The sequence below is a fragment of the Pseudoliparis swirei genome, chromosome 20 (genome assembly GCF_029220125.1).
Source record: "Pseudoliparis swirei isolate HS2019 ecotype Mariana Trench chromosome 20, NWPU_hadal_v1, whole genome shotgun sequence".
In the NCBI taxonomy this organism is placed as follows: domain Eukaryota; kingdom Metazoa; phylum Chordata; class Actinopteri; order Perciformes; family Liparidae; genus Pseudoliparis; species Pseudoliparis swirei.
The window spans coordinates 20944583-20965243 of NC_079407.1; the positions used below are offsets into that span (position 1 = coordinate 20944583).

Below are 20661 nucleotides of genomic sequence, written 5' to 3' on the forward strand. Positions count from 1 at the left end.
AAGAGAAGAGAAGAGGAGAGGAGAGGAGAGGAGAGGAGAGGAGACGCGACGCGACGCCGGCCAGAGTCTCCGCTCCGGCCGGCGTCTCCGGCCGGCGCAGATGAGCGAGGACCCGTTCGACGCTGCTTGCAGCTTTAATGTTTTTTTTCTTCTTCTTTTCTGGCTGGCATTGCCATCAAAATATTGGTTGGAGATATAGATGGGGGTGCAAAAAAAACTGCCCAGCAAAAAGGCGCATTTTTTTGCGCCCCCCTCTGAATGGCGCCCTAGGCGGCCGCCTATACCGCCTGTAGGAAAAACCGCCCCTGCATGGCCAATAAAGCTGATTATTATATCAGAGGACCGATTTTTTGAAGCAACCGCAAGGCTGTGCTGTTGACTAATTTGTGTGCGACGCATAATCAAACGTGACCATGCAGCATGACACATATATGCTTCTCTTGTGCTATTTACACTCCTGCTAATATTCATAGTTAATTAACCATATTTTCAGTCCACAGTCCATAGTTTATACAGATTGTATCCAGGTCCACAGTCCTAATGCTCGTAACGCACTGCCCCTGTGTGTTACTATCGGTAGGTTGCGACAACAGGAGCTGCGCAGGCGCAGTGAGTGTGCGGGTGGTTTCGGTTGATCATTCATGCAACGTCTCGCTCGGTGAACAGGCAGTCGACCGTCGGCCACAGCGAGTGTTTCCACAATGCCTGGAGATTTATTTTAACGGAATATGAGCCGAGCGGAAACACCGGAACCTCGTCCCAGAAAGGTGTGTACTCTTTTTGGTTCTCTCGGAACAGTTTCAGACGAACAGCGCGATCTATTCAAAGCGCTGAAAAGTGACGAGCGAACTAAACGTTAGCGAGCGGAGCAGCGGAGCCGAGCAACTTCAGTCCATGCAGAGGACGTGCTCCTTACTACGGCTCAGCCGGGTCGCCCGAGCCCCACCTGAACCCGTCCACACCGGCTCAACACTTCACTTCCACCTCCGGCCAGTCAACACAGTACACATGTAGCCTCAAATAAGCAGTGGCCCCCGCAACAATTCATTAACTACTATATTATACAACCTTCCTGGTCATGTAGGTTGCACTGCGCATGCTCGGAGAACCGTGCAGAATTCTAATTTGTAGTTTTTCTGTACCTGAGTTAATCGCAAGTGTGAGGGCCAAGAAAATACGGTAAGACTACAAGTTCCAGACAATGAGACCTTTGTTTGGGAGCAACAGAGCTAGCCAGCTAGTTCGTCTGGACGAGCTTTGAATTTCGAGTAGTTAGTTGTTCTGCAATCGGAAGTTGTCTTGGCTGGAGATTTGTTTCAAAATGAACTGTAGGGGTATACTTGGCTGTGCGGTTACACCTTCTCATTTACAGTGCATGGGTTTCACTAACACATGTAATAAGAGGGTTGCAGTAGTTATGAATGCCAATGTTTTAATGTTTTAACTGTGATCATAAAAGAGAACTGATCGTGGTGGAACATGCAGACTTTGTTGAGATGTCAACGTGTGTGTGTATATGTGTGTGTGTGTGTGTGTGTGTGTGTGTGCTTGTGCAGTCGAGTGTGTACGCAGAATGAAGAGGCGATGATGCCTCGGCGTGTCGTCTCCCTTTCATAGAGATCCCCCTTGTTGCTGCTGTATTCCCCAGCTTTCAGGAAATGACACGTCGAGCCTCAGCATGATGGATCGGTCGTGGACGAGCAGCAGAGCGTTGCAGCGCTGCACATATTCTGGGCAACATGTGCTCTGGTTACATCCTTTCTGGAACTAATGGAATAATTATTACAGGGGGAAATGTGAGCTTGATGCACGATGCCGTTCCCTGGTTCTCCCTTTGCTTCGCCTCCCATAGCAGCAGCTGAGCTGTTTGCTGCACACTCGGGAAATCCTCCACGTCGATTTCCGTCCGAAAGGAAATCAGATTTGAATGTCGTTCTAAACTGAGACTTTTATGTTGAAAAATAATGACTTGATTCTCCTTAATATAAATCGAATTTCTATCGACTAAAGAGGGATTGCGACAAACTGTCTTTTAAATGCTCTCTGTTTACACTTTACAGGAAGACATGTCCATCCTTTCTAGATGGTTGCTTGAACATGTTCCATATCAAAAGCAAAACTAAGTAGACCAACTTACTTTCATGGCTTGTGAAGTTATTAGTCCGTGCAACTCCAATGTTGTATATTCTTGTGCTTTGAAAATCCAAAGGATGTTATGAACGTAATGACGCTGGGATCTGAGCCGCTGCTCTTGTGAGATCCCAGACTTTGAAACTGCCTTGCTGCTCGTAACCTTCATTCCCATCTCCTCTCGTAACCTTCCCCCTGTGTGACAACGGGAAATATTCCATAATTTTATAGTCGAAGAAGAAACTGCAGAACACGTAGTTCAGTGTGATTTATTACACCGGTGGGTGCAGCATGTCCCTGTAAGCAGTTTGTTGATGGATGTATAGAAAACAGGAGCTTGTGACTTCCAAGAGATCAAGCAAACCAGCAGAAACGATGGGGAACTTCAGACTGTGGTGGAGATGTAATGAAGTTAGAATCTTCAAATGCAATAATTATAGTTGAACTCCTTTAATCCACTTTTTACAGTTGTCTGTGATGCTGCTGTCGTTTCTTTGTAAGAGGCGTTCTGACACGGCATGGTATGCTGAGGCAAGGGCCAACGACGACGGAGCCCTTAAAACGTCAAAATGATCATTGTCATTAAAGCAGCTGCATCTAACATCTTAACATTAGTATAGCAACAACGGTTAGCTCTCTGAATTTATATATAGAGTGGAGTCTCAGAGAAGGAAGTCAGAGTCTTTGTTTACTTAGCGGGGTTGCTGCTTTATGTGCATGTTAGTGCGTGTGAGCTTAGTTTGTCCTTGAGGATAGTGGCACCTTGCATGATCGTCTGCCATCAGTGTATGAACGGGTGTGAATGAGTAAATGGCGTGTCGTGTAAAAGCGCTTGTGAATAGTCGGAAGACTAAAGGGCAAAATCTGAGGTATTTAATATATAAATTCTTAGGAAGTTTTGGTGTGGAAATTGTGTAATTCTGAGACGGTCAAGGAAAACATCACCTTTCCAATCAAATGTTTGTATTATTTGGTTTATACCTTAGATTTTATCCAGAATATGTTCTGCTAACAAAAGTACGCAGCATGTTTGTGTTGGTATTTCTGATATTACACGATCCGATCTACGCTCACTTCATACTCTCTTTTCCCTCGTCACATAGTCGTACGGTGGCTTGTCGCTGGCTCCTCTGGGTACCAGATAACAATTGCTCTCAGTCTGTGATCTTGAGGAACATCTCGTGTGTGTGTGCTACTTATTTCAGTGTTTCATTGGAAACAGCTGCAGGAACAAAGGATCCCGTCTTCAAACGGAGCTGAACGTGGGTTACCTGAGTCATTCCGCCTGTAAAAGGTGAATCACCATGCCGTCTCTTGGTAGATGTGACTCATCAGTTGTTGATATTTCCCTGTTCTTTTATTCGTCACAAAGGCTTTAAAGAACTCACACACTTCGTTGGGTGAACAAGACATTTCCAGAGGGGTCTATTCTGTGATGTTTTTAAGGCAACAAAGATTTTGGTTTTAATTCTCCTTTCCGACACGTTGGCAGACCTCCTGATGTTTGTGTTGTTCATACGTTATGGCCTCTTGCCAGAGCCCGATTTCTCGTACCTTTTCAGGGTTAGATTTAACAAGTGAGGCCTTTTGGTTCCACGAAGCAACTTTGGAAAAATCACCATCGCAACACATCCAAAAATGTGAACCTGCTCCAGCGCAGGCTCATTGACTGTAGCTGGATATGATGGCCACGCCCCCAGAAGGAAATGGATCTCCCTTCCTCAAAGATCCCATTGAGGAAGCAGCGATATTAGTTAGATTACTGTGAGAGTTCTTATCACGTCATGATGACTTCTACACGAGCGCTATCCATTCTGCCCACAAGGAATCATTTATTTACAGATCTTCTCGAGCCACATTGAACACCACACGCCGCAGCCGGGCCTTGACCTTCTCATAGACCGCATGCAGAGCCACGCAGTGTTTTACAAGTGTGTACATTGTGTACAGTGTGGTACATTGTTGTACAGTGTTTTACAGTGTGTACATTGTGTACAGTGTGGTACATTGTTGTACAGTATTGTACAGTGTTGTACATTGTAGTACATTGTGGTACATTGTTGTACATTGTTGTATAGTGTGGCCGAGCTGTTCATAAAGTTTATTTAGCGCTTTAAAAACTTCTGGATGTGTTCGTTACGTTCCCTGTCCCATATACAGAATCTCACACACATATTCAAACTCCTATTCTCGATGGTCATCTCCTCATACATGTACATTTACACATATATATTATCTACTTAGAGTTGAGCCGACTGCCAGCAGGCACATTTAAAGAAATATAATAATGTATATGTGATTTATATTATACGATATTTATATTTTATTATAATATGTATAATGTATATTTACATTAGATCGTATTTATATATCTTATAATATATATATAAATTATTATCTCAGTGTTGGAATAAATGTTAAATATTTAACTACAAAGTGGAAATGTGTGTTTTTTGCATTGAATCATACTGGGACGTTTGCTGGGATTGATTGGATGGCCCTCTAATGGTCCCGCACACGACAGCAGTCTGATGTAAATGGATCAAACACAGGTGTGTCCAGTAGACCTGCATCATACGTGTACCAGTCAGAGTGCAGGTGTTACCGTTTAAGGTGAAATGACATCAGACCACCACGAGTAGTGCAAAGCCCCTCTGTCCACACTCTCCTTTATGTGTGTGCCTCCCTTGAGGGTCTTATCCATAAGTCAGCGTGCATGACTGTGTCAAGACTGCAGAGATTTATCGAAAGAGGAGCGCACCAATATCTCCTGAAATGATTCCGTGCTTTATGGTCTTCTGTGCAGCTATAAACATCTAGACAGTTGATCTATAAAGCCTTCTTCTTCTTCTTCTTCTTCTTCTTCTTCTTCTTCTTCTCCTCAAGGTGTTGTTTATCAATCCGTGTCTTCTTCTCAGGAAAGTAAATGTCTTAAAGTGTGCTTTTATGTTCCTCGTGGTGCTGACAGCGTGCCGTTATTATCCTTCACAACCCAGAAGGAGAAGGTGTCGCAGGCTCCATCTCTCTGCTCCTCTCTGCTCTGGGTATGTTTGACGGGTAAATATAGCCTGCTGGTTTTAGCGAGAGGATAAACACAGATGTTGAGGAGGCCCTTGCTCGCCACAGCTCGGCCGATGTCCTCCCCCTGGTCGGCGTTGGGAGCAGAGGGAGTGAGAGGGAATGCCATCCATCCACAACACAACAGGGTTATTGCACTTAACACTGAGCTTTCGTCGGGGTTACTCTACGTCTACATTCGCGACAAATCATTTCGACAGCCTGACAAAGTGTTGGACGTAAAGAGAGATTTATGCAGGCTGTCCATTTAGTAATTTCAAGTGGAGGCCACGTAGATTTATGAATTGGTGTTCACTTAACAAAGAGCCTGTACTCGGCCCTGTCAGGTGATGCGTTTACACTTTGATCTCCGTGTATTGAAATGGAGGAGAGTAAAGATGTTCACAGAAAACCAGACATGGCTGTTTGGGTTCCATCTCAATTATCACACTGAATCCTGTTAATAAAGAATAAATTAAGAATCCAAGGCCATAAGGGGTATGGGTCGCTGCGATAACCCTCTGTCCGGCTTCGTCTCTGAGCAGTACTGAACGTGCTCATCTCCGGAACATAAAGAGCTTTTATCTGTTACTCTCCCCCTTTATACTGTTCTCTCTAGCCTGTGTTCCTCTTTTTCAAGGGGACTGATGATGTTAAAGGGAGTTCCTGTGCTGTGAGACGGTGGATGATGGAGGCACAAATTATGCATTTGATCTCCAGAGAACCGCCTTTGTTGTCGAGAGTTGCAGAGACACAACCATTACAAAAATTGTCATGTAGCTTAAGAGGAGCAGCAGACACCTTTTCTCCCTGTAATGTCTCTATTGTCTTTATTCCTTCGACTTCTTGTGTCTTGGGAGTTGAGTATGTCTGCTTCTTAAAGAGTGTGTGTGTGTGTGTGTGTGTGTGTGTGTGTGTGTGTGTGTGTGTGTGTGTGTGTGTGTGTGTGTGTGTGTGTGTGTGTGTGTGTGTGTGTGTGTGTGTGTGTGTGTGTGTGTGTGTGTGTGTGTGTGTGTGTGTGTGTGTGTGTGTGTGTGTGTGTGTGTGTGTGTGTGTGGCTCTGTCATACGCCAACATAGCAGAGATGTTCTGGAAAGAGGAAATCCTGCATGACGGGATAAAGAAGCAGCTGATTCTGTCTCCATCTGCTTTTAATGTCGTGAGGAGGAGTGAACACACACGGGCTCGTCCGTCACACAACTGTCACGGCAAGAGCTACACACCTTGCTTTTGGTTTTATTCAGAGCAAGAATCTAAAGGCCTCACTAGAGTTGTAGTTGATCGTTATTTCAGTGATGGTTTTAAAGGAAAAGCCTAAGTGTGGGAATTGGTTGTTGTTTTTTGTCATATATTATTGTTAACTGAATATCGTTGGTTGGTTTTTGACCATTGGTCGGATCAAACGAGACGTATAAAGTCTTCCTCTCGGGCATGTGTTTCCTACTTTCTGACTTTTTACAGAATAAATAATTGAAAAGCTAAAAAGAATTTCCAGATTATTTGATCCCAATGACTCCCGGTAGTTGCTTCCCTAGGCTCTGTGTTGTGTGGACCATATGATCACACGAGGATTGCAACAAATTCATATTTAATGTTCAATTAATCTGATTATTTGTTTAGTCGATTAATGTCATTAATGAAGTACTTGTTACAGAGCTCAAGTGGACATCCTAACATTGATTCTTTTGTCTTTGTATTATTGTGACTAATTGTTCTCAGCTCTAAATCGTACCAGGGAACACACACACACACACACACACATACTGTAAAGGACCTTTAGAGGCATACAGACGCACGATGAGGTCTGAAAGGCGGCCAACAGAGAGCCATTTCAGGACACTCACTATGTGCTGATGAAGTTGTTTTTCAAAAGATAGATTTGAATATTGGAATAAAAGAAGTGAATGAGAAAGTTTAAAATCCCTTAATTTCAATGGCCTGAAACACTGGATCAACACAAGATTGTAATGACCGAGCTCACGATATATCTGAACAATGAGTCAATTCTTCATCCTGAGAGATGTGTGTGTATGACCACATTTTAGTTTCCTTCTTCAGAGAAATAAAAACATATTTGTAGCCCCCAGACACCTCATGTAAAATTCCATCTGTACTTCATTTGGAGGCGCTTGCTCTTTGCTCCTTCTGGCTCTCTGCTGCAGGAAGTGACTACGTACCGAGGAGGATGCAAATGTGCGGTGGAGATGAGAGTTGCTATGAATCAGACACTAGTCATGGGGGAGAGTGGCCCTACGCCACAGAGATCAGTCACAAAGACAAATGACCAGTTCACAGGAGAGGAAACATTCCTTCCCAGCGCAGAAAAATGTTAACACAATTTGTCTCTGACATGCAGTTTATATCCTGGACTGTTGGGATGGTTCAGTATTGGCTCACCGCCAAGTGCTGTTGGGGAGGGGGGAGAAAAAAACGGTTGGAGAACGTGTGTGTGTGTGTGTGTGTGTGTGATGTTTTATGAATCAACATCTGTGTGCAGACAGGCATGCAGCCTTTCAGAGAGGCATAACTTCAATTCAGTTTATTTTGGATAGCCCAAAATCACAAATGTGCCTCAGTGATTTACAATCGGTACACATACAGATGTTTTATGACAGACATGCAGCCTTTCAGAGAGACTGCTGACTGGAGACATTGTTTTAATGCTAAGTCAATCCATGAATGCCACGTGGCCCATTTCTTACGGTACTGTATCTAAATGTGCATCTCTTTCCTCCTCATTTCCAAATGAGATTTGATACTGAGATGGAGGCTATTTGGAAGGCTTGTTTCTCACAACTCCATTTGATGTCCTCTGCCCAGAGAGGGCTTGGTACGCGGATGTGTGTGTGCTGTTGATGCGGCAGGGCAATATGTGAAACACAGGTGGGACATAGGTGGATTTGAGAGAACACAAAAGCAGAAGAGAGGAGCAGACGTCTAACTGAGGTCTTCCAAACGGTGTGAAACTATAGTGGCTCCTTCCAGTATTGTACACGTATATATTCTCTATTTGAGCTTTTATTTATTGCTAATTCTGAGCAATAACCTCTCCTGTGGTACGACACGTGAGGGCTGCTATGCCTTCCAGTGCCGTTTATTGAAGTGCTTGAATACATAGCAGTGAGCCCTGCTGATGCCACCCGTTGAAACACTTGCATTGTAATCAGCAACTCTCTTTTTAGTGACTTCCCTCTGCACCGTTGGCTGCTGCCCAGATGCGTTCAGATCATGCACTCACGGCACCGCTGTACGTAATGGGTGACACTTGTTTATTCCAGTCAAAAGCAACATTCATCATGATGATGTTGACGCATTTGGTGTTTTATGTAAAGAATTCTGAATTGTGTAACCCACTGATTGGCTCAGGGAGGAAGAACTTTTAATTGGCCAATCCAGGACCCGAGTCCTGATAAATATCCGGGTCAAGAGAGGTCACATCCTGTTTCGTTTGGGTGCAGACAGCGGTGAGTGCAGCGCGAGTGTACCTCTATTACTTTGAAGTTAATTTTGTGTTGTAGACTGTGCAATGTGCTGAGAATATTTTGTGTAAATGTTAGACCTCCATTTTGTTATATTACATGGTTTTATCCTTTTCCTTTGTATTTCCCTGACTGTCAGCGCTTTTGGTTACTGCTGTTAACATTTGTTTGTGTTTTGAATTAACTGTTTTATGTGACCTTGTGTACAGGTCAGGTTTTTGAGATACACACTTTGTATCCGATGAAGATGGCGAGCTGCCCACGAGATGGATGAATACAATGCCCACTGTGACAAAGCTCTTTTCATTATAAATATGTGTACGTGATTTATTTTTATGTTCAGTAAAAGCCCTTAAACTCAACCATTTGATTTTGTGTTTTTCACACATGACTTGAGCTCCATAGCCGAACCTGGAGACAACATCATAGACTTTAGAAATTAAATCTTGAAATTGAGCCACAGGTAACAATTGCCTTGTTGCTGAAGTGCATAAAGTTGCCGTACCTTGGCTGTTAGCCTGCCAGTGGTACTAGTGCCGCATTTCCTCTGCACGGTACGGCCCGACTGCTCAACTCAACTCGCCCTTTTTGTTTTTCCATTAGAAAAAAAGTTGTGGATGGTACGTGTTACTTTTTTGTCAGGTTCGTAGCAAACAGGGTTGAATACTAGAAACGGGCTTTGAAACACCGCCGACACTGATTCGTCAGAGACAATTTGTGTGTGCCGCCATTTCTAAATCGCCACGCCGCCATCAATAGTGACTGTCGAGTTGACAAAGTGCAGACATTGTTTGGGTGCCAATGAAAGGATCCAGCGAGTGGAGGATGATGTCGTTGCGATCAGCTGAGAACCCCGTCTGATTGAAGGGGGTACTCTCGTCAGTGGGAAACTAAATGGAGAGAAGGACGTGACCCGATGATGCCAAAAGAGAGTTGAGTCGAGCTGTACAATGTAGTTAGAAATGCAGCATAACTGTCGCTCAGGGCTTTGTGTGCCTGTCCAATAGGATCAGGCCAGAGAGCAGTGGAGGGGAGAGACAGCCGTGTGGGTGTAGAGCCTGTTATCATCGTGGGAGAGGAGGAGATGAGCTGATAACTCTGAGGGAGAGATGTGACTTGGCACGGGAGGAGAGATAGGAGCCCACAGACAAGGAGAGGGTAAAAGGGAGGCCTCTTCGTACAAGACAGCCAGTCTCCTCTTTCACCTCATTAATGTGTCCTTCCTCGGGCTGTGAGGCCAGGCTCGACCTAAGAAGTAATAATGGTCATCAAAAAAGACAAAGATGGAGAACAAAGCAAAGTGAAATTGAGTGGCAATAAAAAGTGTGTGAATGTGATTCGACCCCCGAGACAGAAGTGAGAGCCCCGAGAGGTTGTGTATGTGGAACGGATCTCCTCTCGATGAGAACGATTAAGAGATGCAACACAAAAAGATTTAGAACAAAAAAAAGGGAGTGGACATTTTGTTTCTGTGCTGCAGCTACCAGGTGGCTGTGTGTGTGTGTGTGTGTGTGTGTGAACTGAAGGTCACTGCTATCTTCCCGCCGGATGAAACTCACTCGACCCACTTTGTTGCCCAAAGGCTCGCAAACACCCACAGCGTGTCCCCTCTGCTCCGCCTCAGACGTGCACTGAGGCGACCTCATGAACTCCTGTCTCTGCTCTCAGCCCAGACCCCTTCGCTCACACATGGCTGCTGCCATTAAGACCCCTGCCCCCTTTCCACTGGTGCCTACGTCTGATTTTGACATAAATGTTGGAAGCACTGTGGAAAGCCTCTAGCGCCGTGTATTTGTTCTCCCCTGCACAGTTCATAAAGGAATCATCAACATTTTGGGAAACTCATTACACAGCTTATTGTTCGACGAGATGATTGCTACCATTCTTGGGTTAAATATGAATGTTGAGAAAGGGGGTGCTTAACAGCTCGCCTGGGTCAGTCCAAAGTTAAGAGAACCCATCTACCAGCACCGTCAGCTCTCTAACTAACATGCTGCATCTCGTTTGTCTGTATTATTTAAAACCTAAATGGCAATTTGTGGTTTTACCTGCGGGTTATTTGCTGGGGCTCCAAAGTTATTCCATAGTTTGCATTGAAATTTCCATCTAACTTTCTCACAGATTAAATGTAGGTATTTCCCTCAAATGTCAAATTCTAACCGTCCTCTTCCCCTCTCTCCACATTTCCACTCAACTTTTTCTTCATTATTCAAATGATTTCATCAATGTCTGCGCTTCGAAAAACAACTAGGCCAGCGTCTGCTTTAGTGAGCCCACGTGTGGCTCAGTGTGGCTGCACACGCATGCGTGAGTGCACGCATGCGTGTGCAGCCACACCCTGGACTCGAGCCACACTGGAAACCAAACGCGGAGGGAAGGGGAGGCGACTTCTGGAGGGGTTTAGCTTGTTGTGACTGCGCTCTTTGGAACTCAGGGTGAAGAATGAGTCGAGTGGCGGCCACGCAGACCTTCACGCCATCTCCCCTCCTGTAGGAACAAAGTGGCGGCGATATGGGGATGCAGTCCCTCGGCTGGAGGTTTTTTTCCGCTGGTTGGAATGGACGCACATCCCACTCGGCTGTTATCACTGGCCAAATTCCACATCTGAGATTCTGCTGTCGGTGGAGATCCCTCAGATAGTTTTGAGGGGCTGAGATCTCTATTGATAAGTAACACTCCCCCTCACCTCAACCTAAACACAACACGCGTGTGTACATTATTGCCGCTACTTTAGCGTTGGAGCCGTACGCTGGCTGAGAGGGAAACGGCTTTTAAAGCAAAGTCTAGGTTGTCCTCTTGATTCTGAAGGTGCTGAAAGAGCTTCAGCCACATCCCGTGTTCATATTGGCTGGATGGAATATACACACACGTGCGCACACACACACACACGCACAACCACACACAATGCCACTGTGAGTTAAAAGGAGCCACACCTTTCTCCAGTAATCCTCTTTCAGTGGAGACAAACCCCTCTTTATGAGATCTGCTGAATAGGCTGTGTTGACCTGTGCTCACCATCTGCTGCCCTCATTTAGTAGAAGTCTATCCATGTCTGTGTGTGTGAAGCATTTACATGCATGGATTTTATTTAATCAAGCAATAATAAACCCGGCATGTCAATTATAGCAGCCGGTTATGAACAAATGGTGCGACCACAAAATACACAGAAGTATAAAAAAAGGACTAAATGGATTCAATGTAAGAAAAACGATGAATAAATAAGTATATTTTACAAAAAATGCGACACGCCTTTATTAGTTATTTGTCAGTTTTCTGCAAATCAATGTTCAAAACCACCGTTTGCGTGATTCTAAACTTCAGTATCTGATCCCGTGTCCGATGAGTAGAGGTGAGTGGGCATTCTTCCTTTGACTTGAGAAGGATCAGTGTTCTGGTCGGATACAAGATCGGATTCACCCTTTTCGTTTTGAAAGTGCCTGACCACTACTCGCAGGTGGAGGTGTAGATAAATGGTTCGGTTAAGTGTTTGTGCCAAGTGTATCGGAGCCCCCCCCCCCCCCGTACCTATCAGAATGACCTTTATGTTCGTCAAGTCTGTGTACACAAAAACAGCGAAAGTACCAGAGCGCGCAGTACCAAGGCTGCCGTCTGTGGGCCCATCTTCTGTGTTTCGCATGGGCATTTTAACAAATATACAGTATTTGAAATTGACTTAAAGTGCTATTTGCTCTGTTTCAGTTTCCTGACTTGCTGGCCTCGTTCTCTTTCTCACACTTTCTCAGTTTGTGCAGCTTTGTGTTCCAGCTCGGTCTCAATGGGCCGACTGTAGCGTTCTCTGTTTGCTCTCGCGAGTCCCGCAAGGCAAACAGTGTCTGGTCTCTCCGGGGCCGGGCCGGGCCGAGCCACGCTTCTACAGTTTCACCAGAGGCTCATGTTTCCTCCGTGTCTGGATGGTGGTGTTGTGTGATCAGCGGGAGTGTATGTGTTCATGCGTGTGTGTGCATGTCGGCTCGGGATCCAGTGTGGACTCGAGATGCTTCTTTTTTTTTTGGAAGAGCACACAGAGTGCACACGGATCGATAAAATTTTTTTTTAAGTCTTGCCGATGTAAAGTTTTAGCTCGCGCTACACACAGTGAGGATTTGCCCTCACAAGTAGAAACTGAGGGGGGAGGGGGAAACACGACATCACACATTACGGTCGGTGTGAGAGGAAGAGTATGCGGACCCTTCTAGAAGGAAAGATGTGTCACTCGTGGGCAAGAGCGGCGTGGAAGTTGTCCTCCAAGTTTGTCTCATGCACAGATGTGTCCAGATGAAGTTGCGTGTTCACATTTTGGTGTTAATATCATTTAATCTAACGCCCTCTACCTAGGCAACTCCACATATTCGTCAGGACTTGAAATTGCTCCCCTCAGTTGGTGGTGACAGACGGATTGAAGGAGGAGGAGGAGGAGGAGGAGGAGGAGGAGGAGGAACTGAGTGATTATGAGACTTGTGGTGTTCTTTAGCCCACTTAGCACACCATCTCAGGGTCTCCTGCCAAAACGGTGAGTTTAGAGCTTTTAATCCTCTTCCAAGAATGAGCTGATGGTTTGTTGCTTGTGGCTTCTTTCTTGTCTTACTGCCCAGAAATAGTATCTGTGTGAGTTTTCTTTTATCCCCCCCCCCCCCTCTTCACGGTTTAAGATTATTTGTGGCACTGTGACTTTGTTTATTTGTCTTGTAAGTGGATGCATACGAGTGTGGATCTGTCCATCTTGAAGTGAGTGTGTGAGAGTTGTAGGTTCCCTGGTCATAAACACACGGGGAAGTCGCCCTGCTGTGGTTTGAAGTCCGCCTCTCTGTCGGCCCTCACAGCGCTCAGTCAGCCAGGCAGGCGTATGTATTGCCCCGCCCCTCTTCCAGACTGGTTTGTGATGTGCTGGCCTCTGGACTACAGTCCAGTTTGAGTCCATCTTCTCCCAGTATAACGTGCCTGCTTTCCCCCCCCCCCCCCCACTATGCTGGGCTTCCTCTCCCATTAAAACGGGCTCATCATGCCACATTCCTCGCATTCTTTATGTGCAGGCTTCTCGCATGCATGGATGAAGAAACTCTCAGAGAAATGCAGACCACAACATCAAAGCCAAATTGTGCATCGCGCTTTTTCGAAGGGCTGAATGTGTTTGGGATCTAGATCGGTTTACTTGCCCGTGCTGTGCATCCGCAACGTCGTGGGTATTTACATTTGATGAATGTTTCCCTCTTTTGTCCAAGTGGACGAGCGGTGATGGAAGACGAAAAGGAGGAGGGGGGGGCATGAACGAGTGAAGGCCGGTTCAGGGGTGGGGGGTGCGTTGTTCCAGCAGCAGCAGCCCTGTCACTGTAGCTTTACGTCTCGACTCCCCCTCCTTCCAGCCGAGTGGAGTCATGGCAGAATCAGGGTCAGCCACGCTTGCTCAGTTGCTAGCCGGTCCTTATTGTTCCTCTTTCCCCAAAACAGACTCTCTCCTCCCTGCGTTCCTTATCGTCGCCGTCATTTTACATCTTCCTTCAAATCACTCGGTCTCCCTTCTTTCTCCCTCTCAGACCTCTCTTAGTATCCTTCCTCATCCCATGCCTTTACTCTGGGTGCTTTCCTCCCTGAGCCTGAGATTTATAATTAACAAAGGCTGATTCTAGCGCTGAAAGGGCGAGCTGTCTGAAGAGTCTCTCTGGCGGGAAGCGCTGAATAAATTGGGCTTTTTATCCAGAGCATCACATAGTTTCTCAAGATGGGGAAACGGCACACTGATGAGACACAATGAGTGATGTGATCTAAAAGGGGTTGTGTTTGTGTCTTTGTCTGCACGTTTTGGCCGAGTCCAAGCTGCTCAGCCGTGGCATCCAGTACGATGGGATGTCGTCCAGCGCTGCATAACAGCTCTGATGAGCTTGGGCAGCCATGAACACTTATGACCATCTCATAAAAGATCTTTGTCCCCTCAAGACTACATTATCTTTGCTGAGATGGCCGATAATGCTCTGTGCTGGTGTATGTCCATCATAAAAGTACACCATGCTATTGCTGTTTCCAAAGGTCAGTGTTCATGACTGGAATTTGATGGAACACATTTCTCAGATGAATGCAGTAAACCAGTGTAGCAGAGATAACCCTTTAACTGTCTGGGCTCCTCCTGTGTGCATACACAGAGTTCTGACACCTGCTTCCTGATGATGCTGATACACCACGCTCTGTGGATCGGTATGGGCGATCTTACCGCAAAAGCAATCGGTCAGCATTTTGTTTTTGCAGTCAGATGAGAAAAATTCTACAGCTCTTTTTTGTATCCGTCCATTTAATATGAAGCTCCAAGCAGCAGCTTAGCATTGCACAACAACTGGAAACTAGTGGCATACCTGGCTCCGTCCAAAGGTAACACAAGTCATCTACCAGTGCCTCTCAAGCTCACTAATTAACATATTATAAAGGTATGCTCTTTCAGTTCAACATCTTAAGTGTAAACTAGAACGGGCACTCGGTAGAGCGCATACCTTCGCATATCACAAGATTGGGCATTGACTTATGAACATGTTGGCATTATTTGCATGCCAATTGGATATAAATTGACCGTGCTATGGTCAAAAGAAGATGTTGACCTTTTCATGACCTTGACCTTTGACCCGAGCGATCCCAAAATCTAATCAAATGGTCCCCGGATAATAACCAATCATCCCACCAAATTTCATGCGATTCGGTTTAATACTTTTTGACTTATGCGAATAACACGCACGCATACAAATACACGGCGATCAAAACATTGTAGTTTGTTGTGGTTCGTGTTCGTCGGTGAGCAGTCACGCACGTAAACCTTTTTCATGCCACAAAGTCTTAATTGTTTACTTCCCAGTCTTTATGTGAAAGCAAGCCGACGGCTGAGTCCACTCCATATTGAAAGGCATTCACAAGAAGGGTGTTGATATTCTCATCAAACTCGTGGGTATTCCCCTACATACCAAACTAGTCAACGTTCCCACATTGAAAGAAGCATTTAAAAAACCCATCGTACAAAAGGTTGGCAGGCAGCACGTCATCAGATTTACTGTCTGTTGGTTCACTTGAGAGCGTGTACCTTAGCAGGATACAGCTACACAGACCGTTTGCCAGCAGCACCAGTTTGAGTGTCACTTGGTCGGTAAAGCTTTCAGCTGCCGAGACATTGGACCCGGATTCTAGTCCTGTGTGAGTCTGCCGGTAGCAGGTGGATCAGAAATCACACGTTTGAATCTCTGCTTTAACCTCCCTCATATGAGTCTTTTTCTCAAAGACAGGTGGAACTGACAGCCTCATCGGGAACAACAAATGAATAAAGTTCCCTTTTTATTTTTTGGAGTGAGTCCCGACTGAGTGGTGGGGTTAAAGACGTGCTCTGCGGTGTTGAGTCCAAGGTGATGTGGTGGAGCACAGAGACGGGGCCCGAGCCAACCCTCAGTCAATATTTGCCTCATTGAGTGCCTACAGGAGAACAAACTGAAATAGTCTGCCACATTTGTTCGACAGAGATGCCGAGCTTCTCTCAGAGGCCTCACCTCCACGGTTAACGCTCGTACAGCTGCCGCCGAGGATGTGCGACACCTGTTCTCCAGGTCTGTGTGTATAAAAAGCCTCAGAGCGAAACCACAGCACTAAGTGGTGAGTGGGCTGCTGCAGCGTGTGTGTGTGTGTGTGTGTGTGTGTGTGTGTGTGTGTGTGTGTGTGTGTGTGTGTGTGTGTGTGTGTGTGTGTGTGTGTGGCTCAAAGTTTGCATTGCGAGCTGCTTTTCGTGACGTGTCATTAGCAAACAGCTTGGACACAGGCCACCTGGCGAGAACTGGAAGCTCTGCTGTTCGTCAGCTACACACACACACACACTCTCTCTCTCTCTCTCTCTCTCGCTCTCTCTGTCTGTACTGCTCCGTCCATCTCGCAGGGAAAGAGAGAGAAAATGAACAGTAGTGCACAGGTGGGAAGACACAAAATACATGAGAGAAGACAAGGACGCCGAGAAACATTGGTGTGTGTGTGTGTGTGACTCTGCAACACGTGGCACGTAAAGAGACCTTCTCTCATTAAGCAGACCTCCCAGTGGCTTAACATTTCCCTCCCCAGCCAAGTCGAGTTACGGTGCACAGGAAGTTCTCGTCCTGTCGGAGCACGGGTCGGGTTTTGTACCGAGTATTCATCAAAACATTTTTTTACTTGACAACAAATATGCCATTTCAAAGACATCAAAGTTGTTATCCGGTCTGAAAGAGATCAGATGAAAAAGCAAAGCTCTCCTCCAGTTGTTGTTTGCATCGAGTCAGGAGGTGACTGCGTGTGTGTCGGCCAACGCGCCGTGGGCATGACTGCCTAACAAACAAATTGTTACTCCTTGTTCGTGAAGGTGTGCAGTGACTCATGGCACGGCGTAGTGAAACTCAAAGTCATCCTCGCCGTTCTTTGTCTGCTGCTGTTATGAAGTAGTATTTCCTGTTTTGCCAGGAGTTCCAGCGGCTTTGTTTGGGGATTGTTTGTTCGGCTGTTTGAACGTGTGTACATAAGAGACCGTTCAGCAAGACCGACATGCATGTAGGCACATAGATTTATACATGGAAAAATGGCTCTATTTCTTTCTTTACAACAGTGAGATCACCATGGCAAAGTGTTTTGAAGTCTGTGTTGGGATTGGTTACTCTCTCATAGCCATGCCAGAAATAAACCACAGAGACATATCTTTTATAGATATTCAGTATGGCTTCACTGAGAAGGAATCAATCCCACGTGTGCGGTCTCCATGTGGTATCGCCACAGCTGCAGTAGCCTTGACGTGTGTATTTTGGAGGAGGTGCACATCGGCTCCAGAGGATCTAGAGATTCTCTGCAACACCCTAATGCAGAAGTATGTGTCCGGTTTAACAGCCGAGCTCGGCAACGGTTTGCTTGCCAAGAGAGCTCCCAGCTGACATGTGTCTGGATGTAAATATTCAGCAGTGACAACTGAAGCTGGCTGTAGGAATGGGGTCACTGCAATGCTCACACTGGGATGTCGTAGTCTTCTCAAGCATCGGACTGGTGGCATGCGGCTTTATACTGTCAAAAAGGAACGATCGGGAAACCATTGTGTTCACCGTAAATCAAGCGGATGTCAAAGAGAACGTGGATAACAACCGTGCTACAAATCCTGAAAAATAACGGCAGAAAAAAATCTAGCTATGTATTTCTTCAATTAGTATGAAATAATGTTAACTGCTCCTGGCAATTAGGCTATAATGTTTATTTTACACTATTCAGAGACTGAGCTGTGCAACTCTCCAGATTGTCAACACATGTTCAGTATAACATCATTTTAAACTCCTCTGTGTTAAGATTCATTACTTTTAGTTTGAGCAGTTTCAGTGGTTTCTGCTTGCCAAATTACAGACTGTGAGAAATTTCAGTCCGCCGTTTAAAACTGGCTTGAGTGTCCGTTAAAAAACAGAGGATCATATATTCGGGGTTCCCCTGTGCATTCCTCCTCCTCCTCCTCCTCGTATTTTCCATGTTTCCTGCCTGTCGATCCTGTTCAGCATTTTTAAATCTCTGAAGGTCCTTCTTCGGATGAAAGCACACCCACAGAGGAGTACAGTGAGGGAAGTGGCTCAGGCTATTGTATGTTTGAGGTGATTATGAGTTATTAGAGAATGAGCTGTAATTACATTTGATCTCATACGTACTTTACACATACACGATTTTGGATGCAAACAGTGTATTGCTACTCATTCAGACCCTGCCATGGCATCTCTCATTATGTGGGTCTCTGGGGTTCCAACGATAAATGTAAAAAAAGATTTGGAACTTAATACGCAGACTTTACGAGGATGTTCTTGTATTTGGCCTCACGCTAGAGGAGAGGGGGGGAAAGGGAGGCGTGGCTGTGTTTTTAATTTCCTCCCGCCGCTCTGAGCCTGCTTTGTCTGGAGTCCCTGTGGTGGACTGAAAGGCTCTGGGTCAGGATCACCCCAGGACAGGGTGGTAGCGCTGTGAGCCGCCGGTCTGAAAGGAGACAGAGAGTGAGGTCAGGAGAGTCATTTACAACACATTATCTCTCAAGAGTTGTTTAACAAATGTCCACAATGTCTTCCCTCCCAGTACAGGAATGTTCTGTTCTTACTCCAGTCTGTAACCCAATGTCAGCTGTTCACGTAACCATACGATAGAGTTCTGTTGTTTTCTTCCTTTCCGCCAAACATATGGACTTTAAACTGTTCTGCTCTCTCTTCAACTGATTGTTTGCTCGATTATATTGGTTTGCTCTATAAACCTCTATATATTGTGTTTCATAGAATGGCTTAAATTCATCATAATTGTGCACAACATCTTTGTATTGCATTCGGAGTTACTCCAATATTTATATTGCATATGAGACTGCATATATTTGGCCGCTTCAAAGTCATAAACAATGATTTCCCACGTAATCTTAAATCCTGCTGTTCAATAAATAATGGTTTAAATTTATTTTGTTTTACACATTGTATACATTAATCACCAATTCCTGCATATAATCAACGTATCCAGGAGCAAAGGTTGCAGGGTTATCGAAGTGATTAAATGCCCGGCACTCCATTATTCGCCTCTGGTCTTTCTTAGATATTTCTCAGCGTATATTTGGAGATTCAAGCATCATATCAAAATGGAAAATATTAGCGATGAAAATATGGAATAGTATGTTTTGGATCGGTGTGCAAAGACGTGTTGTCCTGCAGTAAAGGGGGAGGTCATGCAGCATTAATAGGATCCATCTTTTCTTTTTAATGTTGGGCTGTATGTCCTGAGAGAAACACATGATGGTGACCCGATCACATCCCACCATGACATCCCTGGAATGGAGGTGAACTTGGGTTGAGTGCTTACTTTGTACCGGAGAGTGTTTGAGACGAATATAAAGCCTTTAACTATATTAATCAAGGATGATGTATTTCACTCACTTTAGTTAGAAAGCTCATGCAGTTTGCGTCAGGTTTTTACTAATATGGCCAATTAAAAGCGAGCCTGTTAACATGCTTCCTCTCTACACTGTCCCTCGTTTTATGGAGGTGAAATTGTACTGAACAATCTCGGAATTCGGCATCAGTTAAACTTTTACTTTACAGGATTACACCCACAATATGCCCAGCCTTTCCCACACTTTTTCTTGGCCTAACCACCAAAAAACGGTCCAAATCCAGTGACAATAAATAGTGTAGGAAGAAAATCCCAAAGGAGTCATTTTACCAGACATCAGAGGAACTAGCGGGCACTATTATCTCTATCTGTGACCGCGATCGCTCAGCCCTGCCACACACTGAGCTTATCTCGGCCATGGAGCTACACAAATGTTGGGTGGAGGCAGCTGCAGTCGTTGCTTCAAAAGCCCCAAAATCCGGCAAAAGGCCCATCATAAATAAGGTTTGTTTCCAAGTACTGAGTTTGTCTGTGTGAGTCGTTCACTCTGGAGAGACGGTAACTGAAGGAAAGATTATCTGCAACAGTCGGGTTTGTCTCGCAAAGTCTCCACACAGTAGAGCCCCAACTGCCTCTTCTGTCAATGGCACCATTCAGGGAGGAAAATCATACTGTGAGAGGCCTGGTGGGGAGAGAGGGAGAGAGGGAGAGAGAGAGAGGGAGAGAGATCCACAAGTCATCTAGGGCTGCAGCGAAGGATTGTTTTCATTGTTAATTATTCTGCCAATTACTTTCAAAAAGTTGTTTGTATAGCCAATAAAATGTGACAACATATTTGAAAAACGGCCATGTGTCGCCTTCATATAAGTTGTAATCTTTAATCAAAAGTCTCTCACAACGTATTTGCTTCTAAAATGAGAAGATTAATTGAAATTTAAGTGAAAGTGTCTATTTTATGGGTTTATGTTTTCAGATGGGGGGGAAAGGTGGCAGAAAACCAGGAGACAGGGAAATGGTGGATGACGAGACCATTTATATTATACAAAATCTAAATGAAGGACTCTGGCCACACTTGCACGAATGGCCTTTTGGTTTATTAACCCCGAAACTACTGGAGCCCCCCTTGTTCTCA

General features: G+C 45.2%; 1 protein-coding gene across 5 annotated transcripts in view; it reads left to right on the forward strand.

The window, feature by feature from the left end:
* The first annotated feature begins 676 nt into the window (after window positions 1–676).
* The window catches only part of sipa1l3 (signal-induced proliferation-associated 1 like 3), a 64933-nt gene continuing 44948 nt past the window's right edge, over window positions 677–20661 (forward strand). For 4 of the 5 annotated variants that reach the window (XM_056440683.1, XM_056440688.1, XM_056440687.1 and 1 more), the window contains exon 1: window positions 677–767. The gene's annotated coding sequence lies outside the window, so the exon portion shown is untranslated. Of the gene's footprint in view, window positions 768–13094; window positions 13177–20661 lie in introns of those variants that run through there. The other variant, XM_056440686.1, reaches the window with a different exon arrangement.